This window comes from Acipenser ruthenus, chromosome 36 (genome assembly GCF_902713425.1).
Source record: "Acipenser ruthenus chromosome 36, fAciRut3.2 maternal haplotype, whole genome shotgun sequence".
Classification (NCBI taxonomy): Eukaryota; Metazoa; Chordata; class Actinopteri; order Acipenseriformes; family Acipenseridae; genus Acipenser; species Acipenser ruthenus.
The window spans coordinates 2,681,838-2,689,305 of NC_081224.1; the positions used below are offsets into that span (position 1 = coordinate 2,681,838).

Below are 7,468 nucleotides of genomic sequence, written 5' to 3' on the forward strand. Positions count from 1 at the left end.
TTAAAAATTGTTTAAAAAAAAAATTATATAAAGTACAGTATTTTCATCCCGTGTAGATAAAAGGTCTGTTTACATTATTTGGCGCCAGCAGACCATGACTTGAGTGTGAGATCACGGCCGATGAAACGGATCACACAACGAGATTGTTCATAAACACTCCGAAACAAAGATAATTCCCATGCCGTCACACCAACAGACTGGCGATTGAATAAGATAAGCTCCAAACTATTTCAGCTGGAGAATATATTCTATAGCGAGGCAACCGTGAGGCACAGCCTTTCCACCAGAGCAACACGTGAAACTTCCATATACTGGAGCTCCAAGTTAGAATACAGCCTTTATTTTATACCGCATGCAAAATAACTAAACAAGTTCCATGACAATCTTATCCACATGCTTTCCGCGGAGAAACGCGTTGATTTCCCCCAACGATGCAGACTAATACGTCCCAAGGGTCAGAGTTAGTTTCTCTTATCCTCATTGAGTTATTTTGCAAACTAGAGTTTCAGCTTTGCGTGTGTGTCTAGGGTGTGGCTTCTTGTTTCAAACGTATTTTTGTGCACCGATGTAGAGCAACACATCGTGAATGAGTTCAGAGATCAATTGGTAATAAAATTAAGAATTATAAAACACTCGTTTTAATATACATAGATTGTATAATATTCAAACATCAGTTCACATATTTTCATATACATTTATAAACTTAAATTACTAGACACGGGCATCTTATTTTAAAGCTAAATTGTTTCATCAACATGTAGAAAAGAATGTAATCGGTGTACTTTATTAAGGAGAGATGCCAGCAACGAAACCGACCACAGGAAATGACCAGAGAAAAAGCAAAAAAAAGTGTCAACCTTTTGCTGGCCAATGTTAGTCAACACAGCGAATTGCTTGAATGTTTTGGCAGCTCTCCGCTGCCTCATTCGCCCAGGCAGCCTCACACAGGGGATTAAAACCTGACTGAGCCTCATACAAAGAACAACGTTAAAATCAGACATGAGCTGCTGGTACAGAACTCAAAAGCTCAAATTTAGCCAAACCGGGGGTGGGGAGCTCAACAAAATGTTCATGTTGCTGGCTGGAGACTTCCTAGCACTACCCTTGCAGCAAGAATGGAACACAACACAAAAGAAAATCAAGCAGCTTTTGAAATGACTCCAAGCGCCCAACAGAACTGACAAACTGGTCCCGTGTTACCTGCTTCATGCCTTCCAATGAGCAACCATTTCCTGAGTGGAACCAGACAGATGCAGTACTGCAGCTCCCCACAGGGGCTCACACTGCATGTTATATTCTGGAAAGCGAATAGGGGTGGAACCACCGTCAGGGAAAACTAGTTCCGTGTCGAAACCACAAGGCAAGTCAGGAACACGTACACGCAGAACCCTTGCCAAGAACACAACCACCGCATTGCAGGCGTCTCCCACGGAAAAGGATGCTGTCACGACCTTTGGCCTCGGCCTCGCCCAACGACCGTGAACCAATCAGAGCGGGTTTCTGATACGACGTCTTGAAAAAGATCATTTCTTGCAGTGCAATGTGCCTTTTGCCAATATGCAGGTTAACTTAGGCATTAACTGTAAACCATTTTTCAGTTCTGAAGTATCTTTAAGCAAAGAACACACTCAGATTGCTGTGTGCTGCATAGTCAACAAGGATGTCTGATTCATGAGAGACCCTGTAAAGCAGTTAGACAAATTAAAAAGGTGCAACAGCTGTAGGCCACCACGATCTAGATTCATAGACCCTCTAGAAATGTGGCTAAGGAATGCCCAAGTTTCACCACGACTGCTTCTCAAGACAGCCTCACAGCTGTACAGCACCCCGAGGGAGACCATACTGAAATCGTGTTGTTTGTGTTTGAAAAAAAATGGCTCTACGCTTTACAGATGCTTTTGTGAATGACACGCTCAGTGCCAATTCAGAATGCAGCGATTGTCAGGGATGGGTGCTGCAAGAGGTTAAGTGAGTGATTGTGTTCAAATGGACGGCAGCTGTAGGGAAGCACCTGGCGAGTTTGCCTGCTTCTCAGCTCGGGTTGCTATGGCTACAGAGGGCCACTCGATCAGCGTGCGGCCTGTGTATACAGAAACACGGGGTCTGGTCTCCAAGTCTCTCGCACTGTACAAATGAAGAGAAGCCACAGAAACACTCTCGACCCGATTATGTCAGACTAAGAATGAGCTCATCGGTCTGCCCGGATTGAAGAGCAAAAGAATTTGACTCAAACAGGCCCCACCCTCGCTAGGGAATGAGATGCTTGCTGGTTTAACAGTGCCATCCATTGCAGTGCTGTGTCATAAAGCTGCCTCACAGAGACTGAGAAATAGGTATTTCAGGAGGTTATCAGTGCTTACAATATCAGTTTATAGGTGTTTTCAAGGGGGAAAAAACAACAAAATACCAAGCTGGATTAATCCACAAGTATTAAACACGACAGTCCTGCATTCAGAATTACTAAAAGAAACTAAAATTCAACAACAAACGTTTCGACTAGAAGTCTTTATCAACGTCTTCGAAGATGCTTGTCATTGAATTTTTGTTTCTTTCAGGAACTCCAAACCAAGCTTGATTCCAACCATTATACAAAACAGATTTTTTAGCATTAAAATACATGCAAGGGACCCGAGCGAAGAATCTACTTTGAATTCAATGCTGAATTTGTCCTGCATTGTTTTCTCCATGTTGTATAACAAAAGCTCTTCATCGCCTCAAATGCAATTCAATTGTACCGAGCAAACTGCCAAATCAGATTTAACCCAGCAGTAAACCCAAGATTGAAGATTAATGGGGCCTCTCGAACCTTAATGTGCAGCTACTGCATTCTCCTATAGTGCTGCTTCATGCATATTTTATAAGAAGCCATTGTAAGCAATATAATGCATGTTGCAATCTATATATTTCAATTAGCTTTAGTACATCATATACAGTGCATTACAAAAGTGTTTAGGTATTTAAATGGAATGTATTCAGAGTACTCCCCATTAAATAACCAACTGGTGCCTGAAATACTTTCAATGTCAAAAAAAGACCATGACCTAATTGGTTCATAACAGAATTTATAAAAAGGACTGAATCAAAAGAGGAATGCAAAGGAAAACAATGCAGGGCCATCAGGAGTCCACACCTCCTATTACACTGTCCAGTAAGCGGTCATCTGGTGAGGTACTGGGTTCATTACACTGGCTTTACTGCTGTTTTCCAACCACTTAAAATCAGAACATTAGTTTCAATGTCAAAAGAATATTCGCCCCAGCACCAATATGAAAATGTTGGCTTTGAAAGCTGTATTAAATACTGGGTAATGCTATTTGCCTATGAGAAAACAGACACACACACACAAAGCTCTTTGTCAAACTGGATGTCTGAAAATAGCTACGAAAAAAGGGAGTGTTCTTCAGTGGCTGGCTGCTACAGCGTCATTAAAAAAGGTTTTTAATAAGCATGGTATTTCAGAAGCGTTTGCATGCATGCTTTCTGTAAACATGCCTAGCAGGTAACATGCTTGGACACCCTGATCACAGTCCTTGGCAAGGCTTTTTCGAAGGTGTTGGCAGACAAGGATACAGGTTTTAACAAAACATTTTTCAACTATAGATGAAATTTGATATATCCGATTTCATCTAGGAAACGAGTTTTTCATGGATAACACACTTGATAAGCAATATATGCATGCATGCATGAATTTATCAACACTATATTTGGCCCATTTTACATGTTGGTTAATTAGAATTAACCCTTTCATAACTGCAACTGCTTATGCATAATGTTACAAATTACAATTGTTTTCATACACAATTCACAAATTATTTCAACACAGATGCATCCATTCCAATAGCCTATATAAAATCAAACACATTAAGCAGCAGGTTCCTTTCAGAGGAGTCCTTTGCCCCAATTCTGAGAAGAGAAGAGGTCATTTGCAGGGTGTACAGCTACACAAGTCTCAATAGCTGCGGGTCTATAGAGGAGAATGGGACTTTGGACAAAGCCGGCGGACTCGGGGACCACTGTGCTGGGCGTGGCGCGGTCTAGTGAGCAGACAGTTCTAAATAAATCAATCCGCACCTGCAACAGCGGACAGGAGGACCACTTTCCAATTCAATAGCGTTTGCAGAATACAATGTCTAACAAGCTAATATTGCACAACACACGTATTAAATGTATAGGCTAGTTGCAAGTGTGCATTCGATAGATATATATTAGATAGATAGATAGATAGATAGATAGAGATAGATAGACAGATAGATAGATAGATAGATAGATAGATAGACAGACAGGAGTAACTTTGTTAAAGAATAATAATTCTCGTTTTTTATTTCCGTTATTTTAGTATTATTGCAAATAGAGACTGTACGATGTAATTTGAAATTCACTAATTATGTTTTTTTATATACACAGCTTCTTGGATTAGATATTTGGTGGCGGTTTAACAATCATATAATACTTTCGTATCCTTAATTTTCATTTCAAGGCGAGCACGGTCGACTCAACGGATTGTGTGCTTAATAATACCACCACGAGAAGTCCAGCTGATTTAGACTGAGAAAACCACAGCACACGAGACGTTTGATCCGTTTAAAAAGACGACAAAAAAACAGGTTATGCTTTGAAACAATTGTTCACATAACATTACAAAAAAAATAATAACAATCAAAACAAACATTATTTTCTCGCAACAAAAAGCCAGATTTAATATCTTGTTGATTCTGTGTTTCATTGTTGAGCTAGCTGCGCCTAATTATCTCCGCTTCCCCGCAGCACACCCCAAATACACACAAGCGAATCTGTTCCATTATCGCTACTGACTATTCCGTACAGATTACATTTTAAACACAGGGAAACCAATAGCGACAATGCAACACGGTACCATTACCAGACACAGCCTCAGATATCCATGCAATACAAAAAAGATACACGCTTAACAACGCAGCCGGTATTGCTAAACTTGACTTAACAAGGCAAATGAACACCTCTACGTAATGGTTTCTGGGAACGCTATATAAAGCCTATCCCGTTGCTAGTTTTGATGGCACGGAGAAAGACACAAGACCATTTTCAAGTGTAAGTTTCTCCGGCCAGGCTTCAGTGGCATCACAATGGTTGTTATCTGTCCTTCCATTACGGCTCCACGAGGCTATACTGAGGCCAATAATGTTAAATAAAAGCCGAATAGAAAAAAAAAAAAAATGTATTTCGAAATTCCGTTTAGATTTCATCTTTTGTACATTATATATGTATTTATTGTATTATTGATGCTATATTGGTTTCTATTTTATAATATGTTATATATATATATAAATCAATGCGCTCTTATCGCTTAATTGCTAACATAAAGCTGCACCCACCTTTATTGAATGTATACAGTCATGAATGGCAGTTCACCCCCGTCGTCTGTTAAGAGTTCCTATCCGCCGTCAGTATCTAAACCGAACTGTATTAAACGGGGGAATCGGAGACTGAGCGCAGAAAAAGCCTCGACTGCTCCCAGAATAAGCTAACAGAACAGCGGCAGTGCCAGTGCCTCTCAGAACTGAACTGAATTCTATTCTATTCTGCTGCTTTGTGAGGGCGTCGCCTCACTGGAGAAAGAAAACTTCCATTTCTCCAGCCAACCAATCACAGCCCTGACTGAGATTTAAAAAAAAAAAAAAAAAAAAAAAAGAAATGAGATGAGATGATGTAATTCTCCCTCCCCCCCCCCCCCCCCCTCCTTCATCGATTCCATCCCATTCTTTTCTGTTTCCCATTCTTCACATGAACAATAGCACAGTCCGGGATAAATCAAAATGCATTTCATTTAAAACAAATCGACTTCCTTGGGTTATCATGGTCTTGATTTCTGTTCTCTTTAAAATTGTGACGGTATTGAAACAAGCATACTAGTGACTGCTTGTGAAGTACACGCACGCCTCAGAGAAGATTATATATGGACTATAACTACTTCACAGCAGCAACCTTATCTGCATTTAAATTAAAGTGTTTAAAGACAGCTGTAGCTTTAACAGAGCAGAATGAGGTTGTTAAGTAAGTATAAGAGCCTCCCTTTCTCTTTCTCTTCCCCTGATCCACCAGCACAGAGCAGAGGGAGGCTGTTCAGAGAGTATAAGAGCCTCCCTTTCTCTTTCTCTGCTGCACCAACACAGAGCAGAGGGAGGCTGTTCAGAGAGTATAACAGCCTCCCTTTCTCTTTCTCTGCTGCACCAGCACAGAGCAGAGGGAGGCTGTTCAGAGAGTATAAGAGCCTCCCTTCCTCTTTCTCTTCCCCAGATCCAGCAGCACAGATCAGAGGGAGGCTGTTCAGAGAGTATAAGAGCCTCCCTTTCTCTTTCTCTGCTCCACCAGCACAGAGCAGAGGGAGGCTGTTCAGAGAGTATAAGAGCCTCCCTTTCTCTTTCTCTTTCTCTGCTCCACCAACACAGAGCAGAGGGAGGATGTTTAGAGAGTATAAGAGCCTCCCTTTCTCTTTCTCTGCTCCACCAGCACAGAGCAGAGGGAGGCTGTTCAGAGAGTATAAGAGCCTCCCTTTCTCTTTCTCTGCTCCACCAGCACAGAGCAGAGGGAGGCTGTTCAGAGAGTATAAGAGCCTCCCTTTCTCTTTCTCTGCTCCACCAACACCAGAGGGAGGCAGTTAAACTCCTGTATTCATATATTGAGCAATAACTGTGACCTTCTGTAAGACTTCTTTCACAAACGTTATCTATAGATGATCAGAAATATCTTGACATATTTATAGGCATCGCTGTTTATGATTAAGGTGTGCTGAGCATACTAATGCTACTGAACTCGAAGAAGCAATACCTGCAGAAAACACCTATGATTCTACAATCTCTAAATGAGACTATTTTGAAATGAAAGGTTTTAAAGGATCTATTTTTTGGTGTGCAGTAACCAAGCTTTTTCCTGCAGTCGCCTCTAGTATAAGTCCACGAGTTTCTAACTGTGCGTCCTCTGGTCCTGGCTTCTGTGCTGCGCTTAAAGGATTGGTTTAGGTTCACTAAACCCTTTTAAGGTTGTAAAGACTTTATATACATACAGTCTACAGGCTGAAGCAAGTGAGAAGGCAACATTTCTGAGAGGAAGAAAACTACATGATAACTATATAAAACTGCTAACAAATCACTTACAATATAATACAATACAAGACAATATAAGCTAGTTTTATCTAGTGCCTTTCATGGCATATTCCCGCCAAAGTTGTGAAAAAGTGCGTTGGTTTTGGGGGGGGGGGGGGGGGCGGGGGGGGGGGGGGGGTTGTGGGTAGAGGTAGAATAAGACACATTTATAAAAAAAAATGTATTATCATTTTACCTTCAAAACAAGTCCCTTCATTTGTGTGCTGGCAGCAAATAGAGGCCTGCATTCTTAAAGGGCGTTATCTCTTTAAGAGCATTGTGGCACCACTTTCAGCTCCCCCCCCCTCAGGCTGCATTAAATGGCACGCTCCATCTGCCTGCGCTCAGTA

General features: G+C 41.2%; 1 protein-coding gene across 1 annotated transcript in view; it reads right to left on the reverse strand.

Moving 5' to 3' along the window:
• LOC117968271 (microtubule-associated protein futsch-like) overlaps positions 1-5,595 on the reverse strand; it is a 22,596-nt gene extending 17,001 nt beyond the window's left edge. The window contains exon 1 of the mRNA XM_059007864.1: positions 5,352-5,595. The gene's annotated coding sequence lies outside the window, so the exon portion shown is untranslated. The remainder of the gene's footprint in view (positions 1-5,351) is intronic.
• Positions 5,596-7,468: the final 1,873 nt, after the last annotated feature.